Below are 10,027 nucleotides of genomic sequence, written 5' to 3'. Positions count from 1 at the left end.
GGCTTCGTTTTGCCCCAAATTCGTTTGGGACAGCGGGGTCGGGTGCCATTAGATCGCAAAGGAGCAACTCACGATGGTTAGATCGTGGGTAGGGGTACTGCCCCTAACCCCGCAAGGGGATTTGCTCCGCGATTGCACCCGAAATCGCTAAAAACGAACCCGCCGGGAAGATTTTTCCGAAACGGCAATGTCTCGGCCCAAATCGTTTTGGGACAGCGGGTTTAGGCGCTGTTGGATCACAAAGGAACCCTCGCTATGATTAGATCGTGGGTAGGGGCGCTGCCCCTGGGCCCCGCAAGGGGATCCGTTCCGCGATTGCGCCCGAAACCGCTAAACCGGACCTCCGGGAAATTTTACTCGTAAAAACTTTAAAAATTAATTTTAAAATTATAGAAAATTATGAAAATATATAATTTTGAATTATATATAAATTTTGTGATAGTCATGGCCCAAAAACCCAATATGATTGGTTGTGTTGTAATTCATAATACGGCCTGCGTGCCGTTATGCGTTTGCGCGTGTTGTATGTTTTTATTTATTCACGACCCGCGCGTCGTGCCTTCTCTTATATTCTTGTTGTAAATAAGATTTAGACTCAAATGTAACTCAAGTTTCAAATTGTAATGTACAAATTGGAGCGGTGGAGGGTCCACACGAGACGGAGTTTCGAAGCGGGCACGAGCAACACAAGGTGGTCAAAGGGAGGAGCTTGGAGAAGCTGTTGAACCTAGGTTGACCGTTCGATCTTCTCATTGGCTTGAGAAGATCGTAGTAGGGCCATGACTAAATCATAAATAGATTAATTAATTAATTGTTATGTATTTGATGCATGTTTAATAATTAATTAATTAATTAGTGCCTTAACGATTAGATTAGATCTAAGTCGTGCACATGATGCACCCTTGCGATTAAATTAGATCTAAGTCATGCACAAGATGCATCCTTCTCGATTAGATTAGATCTAGATCGACTCAACTCTAATGCCTAACCGTGTCGTGATACCTATCACTACCTCGATCACATGTATTGTTGAATCTGCCAAAGCAGAGCAATACATATTATCTTGGTAGGGTACGGAGGGACAATCTTGGTCCCGCCTATCAACGCATGGGTGAATACAAACTCAATTAGAATGAGTATTCCTAGTTACTCGGTTGGATCGAGTCAACTATAGGCATTATTCCAACGGTTGGAAAAGATAGGTCAAAATCACATCTATATTAACACTCGGGCGTATTAGCCAAAGCTAACTCGAGTTTTAATATAAATGCGGATATTGATTCTATAAACAAGAGTTGCATAGAGATGTAATTGGTAATCGTTACCTATCGATCATACTAAGCCTTGGGCGTATTATCCAAAGCTAACTCAAGGGTTAGTATGATGTGGATCTTGTCCCACATGAATTATAGTATTCAGTGGGAGCATCTTTTAATTAAAGGCCTAATTAAATGATTTTTAAAAAGGAATATGATATTTATATCTGCAAATTTTCTGTTGTAGATAACCATGACGTCGAACACGAATTCCTTCTCCCTGCGATCTGTCCTTAAGAAGGACAAGCTCAACGGAGCAAATTTCCTGGACTGGTACAGGAACCTGAGAATAGTTCTCACTCAAGAACGTAAACTGTACGTTCTGGAGCAGCCCATTCCGGAGGCTCCTCCTGCCATTGCCACGCGAGCAGACCGAGATGCTTACAAGAAGCATCAAGATGACGCATTAGATGTGTCCTGTCTTATGCTCGCAACCATGAACTCTAAGCATCAGAAGCAACATGAGTTGATGAGCGCTTACGATATGGTTGAACATCTTTGTCACCTATATCAAGGACAAGCAAGGCACTGGAAGAGGAACTCCAAAGAATACCTGGAATATCTTACGAAGAAGAGAAATAAGATTTCTACTTCAGGTATACTTGTTATAGAAGTCAACCTCTCTATTTCTTCATCGTGGTTATTAGATACCGGATGTGCTTCGCACATTTGTACTAATGTACAAGCGCTGAGAAATAGCAGGACATTGACGAAGGGTGAGATAGACCTACGAGTAGGCAATGGAGCACGAGTTGCTACTATTGCTGTAGGAACTTATCATCTATCTCTGCCCTCTGGGCTTATACTAGAGTTAGACGATTGTTGTTATGTGCCTACATTGACAAAGAACATTATATCAGTTTCTTGTTTGGACAAGAAAGGATTCTCGTTTATAATAAAGAACAAATGTTGTTCTGTCTATTTAAACGATATGTTCTATTGTAGTGCACCTCTGATGAACGGACTCTATATTATAGACCTTGAGAGCCCTATTTATAACATAAATACCAAGAAGTTCAAGTCAAATGACCTGAACCAAACTTATCTCTGGCACTGTCGCTTAGGTCATATAAATGACAAGCGCTTATCCCAGCTCCATAAGGATGGTTTGCTGGACTCATTTGATTTAGAATCATATGAGATATGCGAGTCATGCCTACGAGGCAAGATGACCAAGACCCCCTTTAGTGGGCATAGCGAGAGAGCAACTGATTTGTTAGGACTCATACATAGTGATGTATGTGGCCCTTTCAATGTTGCTGCTAGAGGCAGTTATAGATACTTCATCACATTTACTGATGGCTTCAGTAGATATGGTTATGTGTACTTGATGACACATAAGTCTGAATCCTTTGAAAAGTTCAAAGAATTCAAGAATGAAGTACAGAACCAGCTTGGCAAGAGTATTAAGATACTTCGATCAGATCGAGGTGGAGAATACCTTAGCCATGAGTTTCGTGACTACCTAGCTGAGTGTGGGATTCTATCCTAACTCACTCCTCCTGGAACACCACAGTGGAATGGTGTATCCAAAAGGAGGAATCGTACCCTATTAGATATGGTACGATCTATGATGAGTCACACAGATCTTCCGACATATCTATGGGGATATGCTCTAGACATGGTAGCTTTCATACTCAATTGAGTTCCATCAAAGGCCGTGATAAAGACACCATATAGGATATGGACTCGGAGAGATGCCTGGGTGTCTTTCATGAGGATTTGGGGTTGTGAGGCTTATGTACGACGTCAAGTCTCAGACAAATTAGGACCCAAATCCGACAAGTGCTACTTTATTGGATATCCCAAGGAAACTAAGGGATATTACTTCTACATTCCCAGTCAGCACAAGATAGTTGTGACAAAGACTGGGGTCTTTCTAGAAAGGGACTTTGTTTCTAGAAAGACTAGTGGGAGCGCGTTCGATCTTGAAGAAGTTCAAGATGCGAACAATAGCACTAATGCCTCGATGGAAATTGAACTGGAACCACAAAGTGTTGTGGATGATGTTGTTCCACAAGGAGTTGAGGAACAACAACCGGTTCAAGTAGACATACCTCTTCGCAGGTCTGATAGGGTACGTCGTCAGCCTGAGAGATACTCATTTCTCTTGTCTGACCATGATGACATTGTGCTCATAGAGGATGAGCCTACCACCTATCAAGAAGCTGTGATGAGACCAGATTCTGAGAAATGGCTAGAAGCCATGAGATCCGAGATGGAATCCATGTACACCAACCATGTATGGACTTTGGTTGATCCACCTGAAGGGGTAAAACCCATTGGGTGCAAGTGGGTCTTTAAGAGAAAGACTGACATGGATGGACCTATCTATAAGGGTCGCTTGGTAGCTAAAGGTTTCAAGAAGATTCATGGTATTGACTATGATGAAACCTTTTCTCCAGTAGCGATGTTTAAGTCCATTCGGATCATGCTTGCTATTGCAGACTACCATGACTATGAGATATGGCAGATGGATGTCAAAACCACGTTTCTGAATGGAAACCTACTCGAGGATGTGTACATGAGACAACCTGAGGGTTTTGTAGATCCACAGCATACTAGTAGAGTATGCAAGCTGCATAGGTCCATTTATGGACTAAAGCAATCTTCTCGGAGCTGGAATCTTCGATTCGATGATGCGATCAAACAGTTTGGTTTCATCAAGAACGAAGATGAGCCTTGTGTCTACAAGAAGGTTGTAGGGGACATAGTTGTCTTCCTCATATTGTATGTGGATGACATACTACTCATTGAGAAGGACATCCCTATGCTTCAGTCTGTCAAGACATGGCTAGGGAGTTGCTTCTCAATGAAGGACTTAGGTGAGGCATCCCGCATTCTAGGGATACAGATCTATAGAGATAGATCTAAGAGATTGCTTGGCCTAAGTCAGAGTACATACATTGACAAGGTACTCCTTCGGTTTGCCATGCAGAATTCCAAGAAGGGATTTCTGCCGATGTCACATGGCGTGAGTCTTTCGAAGACTCAAGGTCCCTCTTCTAGAGAGGAGAGAGATCGCATGGATCAGATTCCTTATGCCTCAGCCATAGGATCGATCATGTACGCCATGCTATGTACTCGACCTGATGTCTCGTATGCTTTGAGCATGACGAGCAGATACCAGTCAGATCCAGGTGAAAGTCACTGGATAGCGGTCAAGAATATTCTTAAGTACTTACGAAGGACTAAAGAATATTTCTTGATATATGGAGGCAATGATGAGCTAACTGTAAAGGGTTACAGTGATGCCAGCTTTCAGACCGATCAAGATGATTACCGATCGCAGTCAGGGTTCGTATTTTGCATTAATGGTGGAGCTGTCAGCTGGAAGAGTTCGAAGCAGGATACAGTAGCTGATTCTACAACAGAAGCCGAGTATATTGCTACATCAGAGGCAGTTTGGATCCGCAAGTTCATTACTGAACTTGGGGTGGTTCCTAGCATCGCTGACCCAGTTGAGCTCTATTGTGACAACAATGGAGCTATAGCACAGGCGAAGGAACCTCACTCACACCAGCGGACCAAGCATATACTATGGCGCTTCCATCTCATTCGAGAGATTATCGATAGAGGAGATGTGAAGATTTACAGAGTACTTACAGAGGCAAACATCGCAGATCCCTTGACCAAGGCTTTGGCACAGAGGAAGCATGATGGTCACACTAGGTCTTTAGGCCTTAGAGCCTATACTGATTGGCACTAGAGCTAGTGGGAGATTGTTAGTTAGAGCCCTAGAGCCAATCATTTGATGATTGTATGGACTCATGTATATCATATTCTTGTATATTAATAAAAGCATTTGTTTGGTTATTATACTTATTTATATTAGTGCCAAATAGACTAAGTATAATAGCGTCCTTGAGTAGAAGGTTCATACATATATCAATCGATTAGTTGAATCGATAGTGAGATGATATAGGGAACACTACTCTAAATCATTCCTAGTCGAGTATTAGCATTCAGGGACAATGTTAATACAATAAGACTAGCATGTAGGTCAGCTCGATGACTTGATCTCACAAGTCATGGATATAGAGATATCAAGCTGACACATGGGTATGCATTAGAGAATGTATACTGAATGACCCGCCATGAGAAAGTATCATGGATCATTATATGAGTGTCATATACTTTCTCATGTGGCTATTAGTATGACTATTAGTCCTTAGACCTGAAGTCACCATCGATCCCTACATAAGGAGTTATGTACTTTAGTTTCGTCAAACGTCACCCGTAACTGGGTGGACTATAAAGGCGATTACTGGGAATGTAACAAATTATGCGGAGGGATGTGAGTGATGTAGATGGAATATATCCCTCCCATATGACGGGAGCAACATCGGTATTCTTGATAGAGTGAGACCACTAAGTGCATGGCCATGCCCAAATGAGTCAACATTAGATGTTGAACTCATTTGATCGAGTGAGTCTACTTGGAGTTCAAGATTTAGATTGATTAGAGGATGACATGGTCTATGCCTCACATTGATCAATCTAGATGTCTAGGAGAGAAGGACAATGTCACATATTGTGAGGAGTCACAATTAGTAGTCACAAGGTGATGTCGGATCTCGACATTCTTGTAACTTGGGTAGTAATGACGTGTTTCTAAATACCGCTCATTACTTATGCTCCTAAATGGGTTTAGGGCATTGCCAACGTTACAAGAACGTATAGGGTCACACACTTGGGACAATTAGATGGAGATTAGGTTCATATGATGAACCAAGAGGATTAGATTCATTTGATGAATCAAATTGGATTAAGAGTAATCATAATTGGGCTAACTTGAGTTCGACTCAAGTTGATTCATGTATTTAATGATTCTAATTTAGATTATGACTTATTAAATCAATTTAATTTAATGAATTAGATTCATTATATTAAGTTGGCTCGAATCAAATGGTTGGATTAGATCAACCATGGTAGAGATTGGGTCAAGTTTGACTTGACTAGAGAAGGAAGACCAAAGGTCAATTTTGACTTGACCTTTTGCCACCTCATTGGTGAGTTGGCATTAGGTGGACCAATGATGATGTTCCACATCATCATGGTGTGCCACCTCATGGAAGTTACAAAGCCATTTTCTTATTAACTTCACATTAATTGCATTTAATGGGGAGTTACACTTGATGAGTAGTGGCCGGCCACTTTTGAATTGGAATTGATTTTCATTCATTTCATTCAAGTGTGGTGAATCTTCCTCCTTCTTCCTCTCAAGCTCTCCCTCTCCCTCTCCTCCTTGTTTGGCCGAATATCACCAAGGTGCTAGCACACCTTTGTGTGAGGTTTTCTCCACCTACGTGTCTGTGTGGATACTTCTAGAGGACCGGCGCTTGACGGTCTAGAGATCCGGCAACTCCTTGGACGAGCGGGATAAGCGAAAGGCACGCTTCGAAGGTATAACCCTTATCTAGTGTAGATCTAAAGGTTTTACAAACTCATACAAGAAAAGGTTTTTTGAAAAGTTTTGTTTACGAATCTTTGCACAGATCTACGGATTTGGGTGACTCGGGGTTTCCGCGACGCGAAAAAGCGGTTTTCGCGGCCCGAAGAACCCAACAGTGGTATCAGAGCCACGTGCAAAGACTTGTACGAGTTCGTTTGTATTTTTATGAAAAATATACCTTCTGTAATTTTCTGTAAAAATTGAGTTTTTATAATTTTTATGAGTAATTTTTCCGTAGAAGCGAAGCACAAGTGTCTCGACACTTGTAGGCTTCGGCTACCGGAAAGTTTTCTTTTAAACGGCTTCGTTTTGCCCCAAATTCGTTTGGGACAGCCGGGTCGGGTGCCATTAGATCGCAAAGGAGCAACTCACGATGGTTAGATCATGGGTAGGGGTACTGCCCCTAACCCCGCAAGGGGATTTGCTCCGCGATTGCACCCGAAATCGCTAAAAACGAACCCGCCGAGAAGTTTTTCCGAAACGGCAATGTCTCGGCCCAAATCATTTTGGGACAGCGGGTTTAGGCACTGTTGGATCGCAAAGGAACCCTCGCTATGATTAGATCGTGGGTAGGGGCGCTGCCCTTGGGCCCGCAAGGGGATCCGTTCCGCGATTGCGCCCGAAACCGCTAAACGGGACCGCCGGGAAATTTTACTCGTAAAAATTTTAAAAATTAATTTTAAAATTATAGAAAATTATGAAAATATATAATTTTGAATTATATATAAATTTTGTGATAGTCATGGCCCAAAAACCCAATATGATTGGTTGTGTTGTAATTCATAATACGGCCTGCGTGCCGTTATGTGTTTGCGCGTGTTGTATGTTTTTATTTATTCGCGACCTGCGCGTCGTGCCTTCTCTTATATTCTTGTTGTAAATAAGATTTAGACTCAAATGTAACTCAAGTTTCAAATTGTAATGTACAAATTGGAGCGGTGGAGGGTCCACACGAGACGGAGTTTCGAAGCGGGCACGAGCAACACAAGGTGGTCAAAGGGAGGAGCTTGGAGAAGTTGTTGACCCTAGGTTGACCGTTCGATCTTCTCATTGGCTTGAGAAGATCGTAGTAGGGCCATGACTAAATCACAAATAGATTAATTAATTAATTGTTATGTATTTGATGCATGTTTAATAATTAATTAATTAATTAGTGCCTTAACGATTAGATTAGATCTAAGTCGTGCACATGATGCACCCTTGTGATTAGATTAGATCTAAGTCATGCACAAGATGCATCCTTCTCGATTAGATTAGACCTAGATCGACTCAACTCTAATGCCTAACCGTGCCGTGATACCTATCACTACCTCGATCACATGTATTGTTGAATCTGCCAAATCAGAGCAATACATATTATCTTGGTAGGGTACGGAGGGACAATCTTGGTCCTGCCTATCAACGCATGGGTGAATACAAACTCAATTAGAATGAGTATTCCTAGTTACTCGGTTGGATCGAGTCAACTATAGGCATTATTCCAACGGTTGGAAAAGATAGGTCAAAATCACATCTATATTAACACTCGGGCGTATTAGCCAAAGCTAACTCGAGTTTTAATACAAATGCGGATATTGATTCTATAAACAAGAGTTGCATAGAGATGTAATTGGTAATCGTTACCTACCGATCATACTAAGCCTTGGGCGTATTAGCCAAAGCTAACTCAAGGGTTAGTATGATGTGGATCTTGTCCCACATGAATTATAGTATTCAGTGGGAGCATCTTTTAATTAAAGGCCTAATTAAATGATTTTTAAAAAGGAATATGATATTTATATCTGCAAATTTTCTGTTGTAGATAACCATGACGTCGAACACGAATTCCTTCTCCCTGCAATCTGTCCTTAAGAAGGACAAGCTCAACGGAGCAAATTTCCTGGACTGGTACAGGAACCTGAGAATAGTTCTCACTCAAGAACGTAAACTGTACGTTCTGGAGCAGCCCAATCCGGAGGCTCCTCCTGCCACTGCCACGCGAGCAGACCGAGATGCTTACAAGAAGCATCAAGATGACGCATTAGATGTGTCCTGTCTTATGCTCGCAACCATGAACTCTGAGCATCAGAAGCAACATGAGTTGATGAGCGCTTACGATATGGTTGAACATCTTTGTCACCTATATCAAGGACAAGCAAGGCACTGGAAGAGGAACTCCAAAGAATACCTGGAATATCTTACGAAGAAGAGAAATAAGATTTCTACTTCAGGTATACTTGTTATAGAAGTCAACCTCTCTATTTCTTCATCGTGGGTATTAGATACCGGATGTGCTTCGCACATTTGTACTAATGTACAAGCGCTGAGAAATAGCAGGACATTGACGAAGGGTGAGATAGACCTACGAGTAGGCAATGGAGCACGAGTTGCTACTATTGCTGTAGGAACTTATCATCTATCTCTGCCCTCTGGGCTTATACTAGAGTTAGACGATTGTTGTTATGTGCCTGCATTGACAAAGAACATTATATCAGTTTCTTGTTTGGACAAGAAAGGCTTCTCGTTTATAATAAAGAACAAATGTTGTTCTGTCTATTTAAATGATATATTCGATTGTAGTGCACCTCTGATGAACGGATTCTATATTCTAGACCTTGAGAGCCCTATTTATAACATAAATACCAAGAAGTTCAAGTCAAATGACCTGAACCAAACTTATCTCTGGCACTATCGCTTAGGTCATATAAATGACAAGCGCTTATCCCAGCTCCATAAGGATGGTTTGCTGGACTCATTTGATTTAGAATCATATGAGATATGCGAGTCATGCCTACGAGGCAAGATGACCAAGACCCCCTTTAGTGGGCATAGCGAGAGAGCAACTGATTTATTAGGACTCATACATAGTGATGTATGTGGCCCTTTCAATGTTGCTGCTAGAGGCAGTTATAGATACTTCATCACATTTACTGATGGCTTCAGTAGATATGGTTATGTGTACTTGATGACACATAAGTCTGAATCCTTTGAAAAGTTCAAAGAATTTAAGAATGAAGTACAGAACCAGCTTGGCAAGAGTATTAAGATACTTCGATCAGATCGAGGTGGAGAATACCTTAGCCATGAGTTTCGTAACTACCTAGCTGAGTGTGGGATTCTATCCCAACTCACTCCTCCTGGAACACCACAGTGGAATGGTGTATCCAAAAGGAGGAATCGTACCCTATTAGATATGGTATGATCTATGATGAGTTACACAGATCTTCCGACATATCTATGGGGATATGCTCTAGACACGGTAGCTTTCATACTCAAT

Source organism: Zingiber officinale, chromosome 2A (genome assembly GCF_018446385.1).
Source record: "Zingiber officinale cultivar Zhangliang chromosome 2A, Zo_v1.1, whole genome shotgun sequence".
NCBI classification, from domain to species: domain Eukaryota; kingdom Viridiplantae; phylum Streptophyta; class Magnoliopsida; order Zingiberales; family Zingiberaceae; genus Zingiber; species Zingiber officinale.
The sequence above is the reverse complement of the archived record's forward strand: the minus strand, read 5'-3'. Positions refer to the sequence as shown.